The sequence below is a fragment of the Parasteatoda tepidariorum genome, chromosome 4 (genome assembly GCF_043381705.1).
Source record: "Parasteatoda tepidariorum isolate YZ-2023 chromosome 4, CAS_Ptep_4.0, whole genome shotgun sequence".
Lineage (NCBI taxonomy): Eukaryota > Metazoa > Arthropoda > Arachnida > Araneae > Theridiidae > Parasteatoda > Parasteatoda tepidariorum.
The window spans coordinates 65,429,310-65,434,364 of NC_092207.1; the positions used below are offsets into that span (position 1 = coordinate 65,429,310).

At 27.2% G+C, this 5,055-nt stretch overlaps 1 protein-coding gene and 1 long non-coding RNA gene across 3 annotated transcripts in view; both read right to left on the minus strand.

Annotated features, from left to right (window-relative positions):
* LOC107452389 (zonadhesin-like) overlaps window positions 1-5,055 on the minus strand; it is a 547,551-nt gene that overhangs the window by 248,611 nt on the left and 293,885 nt on the right. The gene's annotated exons all lie outside the window — the stretch shown is intronic.
* The window catches only part of LOC107448116 (uncharacterized), a 12,327-nt gene that overhangs the window by 1,970 nt on the left and 5,302 nt on the right, over window positions 1-5,055 (minus strand). The window contains exons 1-2 of one of the 2 annotated variants that reach the window (XR_006226770.2): window positions 3,318-3,477; window positions 697-887 (exon numbers count right to left, since the gene is read on the minus strand). This is a non-coding gene — a long non-coding RNA (uncharacterized lncRNA). Of the gene's footprint in view, window positions 1-696; window positions 888-3,317; window positions 3,478-5,055 lie in introns of those variants that run through there. The other variant, XR_001584625.3, reaches the window with a different exon arrangement.

The window sequence follows — 5,055 nt, forward strand, 5'->3', positions numbered from 1 at the left end:
TATATATTATATATATATATATATGTGCGTGCGTGTGTGTGTGATATTTCGGAAAATCTAATTTCATGAAATGTGAAAAATATTGTTATTTACAAATTTTTACTTTATTATGAGCTCAGAAAATTATTAAATTCTTTTTCAACTTTGCATTCCATTTTTTTAAAATTTAATTTCAGAAGGAAGAAATATGCAAGTTTTATTCTGATACCTTTCATCTTAAACTTTGCTGTTTAATACTTCAAACTAACCATGATTAGACAAAAATAAAGAGTAATTTTTGCTATACATTTTAAACAAAATAAACTTAAATTACTACTTAAGAAAGAAACATAATATTTTCAGTTTTGAAGCTAATATTAAATTCAATAATTGCTTAATTTTGAAATTAAATAAAATTTGTTTAGGTGTCTAATATACTATTCATAAATCTAGTTTGTTTTCTCATTGTATAGTTGAACAGAACGAAAGATTTACAGGCATTTTAAAGAAAATTGCCAAAAATATTTCCTGCATAAACGACATACATTTTTATCCCTTTGTGATATCTCAGTTTTTCCGAAAGTAAATATTTTTGTATAATTTATGTATTTTTAATGTGTTAAGTACCTTGAGAAGCTCATATCATGACATAATGTCAACATTACAATTAAGTTAGAATTAATTTAAGAATCTAACTCATAAAGGAAATTAACTTACCTAAAACTTGTTCACATTTAATGCAGCAAGTGCACCGTTCATAGACTGCTCTATAGCCTTGATAACATAGGATTGAATAGCCGTTATCTCCACACTGATCAGTAGAGCAGTCCGCTGCTGAGCTAAGTTGCGAAATTGCAAGAACTAAGAAAATAGTCATATACATGCTTGTCCTTACTGATGGTTTCATCCTGTAAAAAATATGATATATAATAGAATGAAAGAATTTATTTGATTAAGTAGCAAAAAATTTGTACTATTGAAGCGGATATTCACTGCAGATTTCTGATTGACATTTTTAACTTTAAAAAACTCAGTCTTCACTCTGAATGAGTTCAAGCATTTTTAACTCTAATATATTTTTCTATGATAAAAAAATGTCTGGAATGAAAAATTTTAAAAATTTCAAAAAAAAAAGAAATTTAGTTAATGAATATTTTTGCTCAAAATAGTTTTTTAAAAAAAGCAGAGTATGCATCTTCGAACAATCTTTTCATTGGCGAATTTCTTTTAAACTATCCCAACACTTTCGTTGTAAACATTTGCCACTTTTATTTTGAAAAACACATTATTTTATTACCAATACAAAAAAACTTGATGTATGTGTAGATTATTGTATGAAATTTTCATTTTTTAGTTCTTCCTATACTTAAATTTTTCCTTGCCAATCTCTTCATTTAGGACATAAAAAAAACAAATTGGTGACCAAAACCATACAAAATAAAATACTTTTATTACTAAAAAATATAAAAATGTTAGGGACAAGATAAATATATACCGCGAATGGATTTATTTTAAGTACTATTCATTAGCTTGCATTCGCAGAAATTTGTTGTCCAATGCTGGTATTAAGGAATTTTGAGCGAAACTATCTCAGAAAGTTGCCTTTTTTTGAAGATATTAGAATTACTTTTGACCTACCATACAGAGAGTGTAAACACTGAGTATGTATGTACTGCACACACTACAGTAGTATTTTGATCTGTACACATTGAAAGTATTTTTATCTTAATATTTAGTATGAACGTAGTAGAACATAAATGATGGTCAATTTCAAAATTCATTTGCTCCACAAAAGAATTTAAAATGTTATGTTTTTCTCAAAATTTCAGAGGATCTTTAGTTTTGTCTTCACAATACTTCGAAAAATTTTTTTTTGAAAAATTGGAAAAAAAGCGCAATTAGTACTATAAATGAAGGAAATATCCTAAAAACTTAAACAAAATTAAAAATGTCAATTTGCTAACCTTAATTCTTAAAAGGTTTTTAAGGAAAATACGAGTTGATAAATCCCCTCAATATCATAGTATTACGTAGCAATAGAGCAAAGTAATGCAACCATGTAGTACTTAAACGAATTTCTCTGTATCAGAATTGTAAGAAAGGACATACATTAACATTTAAAGAGCATGCACAAAAATATGAAATTGCAATATAATATTCACCATAATTCAGATAAAAAAGCTAACAGATCACTACCCAAATAATGGAAAGCTAAATTTCCCAAATGCTGTAGATATTTATAGAATAATACAATATTTATTTATTACAGTTTATTTAATAAATATTTCAAAATGCAGTATACTTAAAAGAGTTTAAAGAATTAGAGAATAGCCGACTAAATTTGAAATTAATTATTAATTCATTTTCGTCTGACATCTATAGGTTTGACAATACAGAGGATAAAAACAATACTTTTTAGTATTAAAATTATAATTAGATTTTAGAATTTGAAATTTCGATCATTGCATCGATAAAATCTAATAAATAAAAACCAAATTTAGAAAAAAAATAATATTCTTACAATATTTCTGTTAATTCCGACAGGACTGTGTAGTTGTTGGGGAACTGGTCTCACACCAGAAAGGCCCTGGGTTTAAATCCCGGACAAGGCATTGGTGTTATATTATTATCTGTGCTATCTGTCCTTACTGTGAGAGTGACGTTGGCACATCTAATATGGTGCCTCTGAAAAAGTGACCAACAAATATGCCCTACAGATACCTGAATGACGAGTGTCAATTGGGTGGACATCGGGAAAAATATTTCTGTTAAAAAAAAGCTTTCTCTCTTAACTAAATACGAAAGTACAAATAAAAACACTGAACTTCGCAAGTAAATAAGTGCAACTTGCATATTCAATGCTTAACTAGTAACTTTCATTAGCAAAATTATAAGTATATTATCATCAAGACCATAATTTGTTCCTTATAATACCTAAAACATGTAACTTTCATTAATAATTTACTATGTTACGTGCATAATCTATGAACGAATAATAAGATTCCGTATAAAAGGAAAATCTGCGCAAAAACATATTGACAAAGCATTTCTTAAAACTAAATTAGAACAAGCCACAAGAAACATTACAATATGCTAGTTAGACAGGTTAAAGGTTAATTGACCGAAGCCTGAAAATATCACTTTGTCTAATGTTTTATTTACTAGAAAACCATGTCTTATCCATGTTATTAAGTAAATCAATTAATAAGGAATTTGTCAATGAATAATTAGCTTGTTTACTAAGTAATGTCTTAGTTTATGAAAAATGCTATAGTTACAAAGATAATTATAATTTCATTTCTTTAAAACAAAATATCAGAAAATAATCTTAATCTTACCTTATCTATCTTATCTTGAAAATAATCTATAAGATATTGTTCAAGTTTTCTTGTAATTTTAAAATTTATCTCAAAACGATATATTTATATACAAACCGTTTCATGCAAAAAGAACTGTTGATTAAATAAATGTTTTTCTTTGATTTTTATGACACGAACGAAAAGTATGAGTAAAGTTTCTCACGTTTGAATTAGCATACATCAATTCAGTCTCAGCCATTTGTTCAAATTGAAGAGCTATGATACATATTTGATTAAAGCTATTTATAGAATGCAGAAAAATGAACAAGACAGGTTCCAATTTTAATGCGTGGTCTGTTTCATTTTTCTGATTGCTAAGCTCACGTTTTCGTTAGAATCCATAGCTTTGTTTCATCATGTTACAGAAATTTAAATATTGAAACATCAATTTGTTATTGAGTTGACCTTCATTGCGCATCGGAAAATTTAAAAGTATTCAGTACGCTTATAAAAATTATTTCTTATTTCAATGTATTACGTAAATTATTAGGTATGAACACTAAGCTGTGGCAATAATCCCCCAACAGAGAAGTGATGCTATTTCGTTTACAAGGCAGCTAGGTATTACATGTAAAACTATGCTGGATTTAAAAATATCTTTCTACTAGGGGGCTAAGCCCCTTTCTCTCTGCCGCTCATAAACCTAGTCGATTGCTTTGCAGAAATTGTTTTTTCTTGGAAAAAAACTTTTTCTCTACTAAAGTTGACTTAACATATATGTACTAAAATGAATTCTTTTTGCTTACTCTTGTGCCTCCACTTCTCATGTCAAAATATTATTTTATATCAGTATTATAAATATTCAAATCTATTGGTGCACGGAGGTAATTTTTCGAAGTAATCAATTTTTAAAATAACTTCTATATTGTTATAACATTATTTTGTTCAAATAAGTTCGGGGAATTTAAAACCGTAATTTAATATTTTCGCTTACCAAACGGGCGGAAATATAAAATACTATTTTTGCTTGCATCTCCTTGTGCTTGTACCTGGTCGTTAAGTTCTATATCATTTAACAGATCTCTTTAATTTTAATTTATAACAGTATATTAATATTATTTGTGCAAAAATATTAATGGTAAAATTGATAATAAGATTAGACCTCCTTTCTAAATTACTTTAACTTAAAATGTAGTGAAGGGTCGCATCGTAATAATAATTAACAAACTACAATCCTCTTAGTTTTAAACTTTTGAATTAAAAGCGTGATAATAGCAGTGCAGGTTGGTACAGGTAAGTAACTTTAAATTAGAGATGAAAAAATATTTATAGAATAACAATACCTTCATGACTTTTGTTAATTTTATGCTTATGACAACCAAAACAATATGGAAATGAAGGAGGAAAACCTCGATCCAACAAGTGATTTTCCGACCAATGAAAATGCACAAACAACAATGGGAAATTGCGGTACCATCATTAGAATTTTATCGATAGTAAGAAATTGCTTAAAATATGAATCTTTGTGAAAGAGATTTAAGCAATAAAAGAATATAAGTTTACGACCGAAGAACTTTCCGAAAATGTATTCATTTTCTTATAAAAACTATTATTTTGGAATGGTAATTAAGTGAATAAATAGTTTTAAGTTCATAATTAAAGCGTAGATAATATAGTATTAGGTTGCTGCATTATGAAAGTTATTTATATTTCAAAAAATGGTTCAAATTTATAAATGCATTTACGAAAAATTAATAATCTTTTTTTGAAGATATTA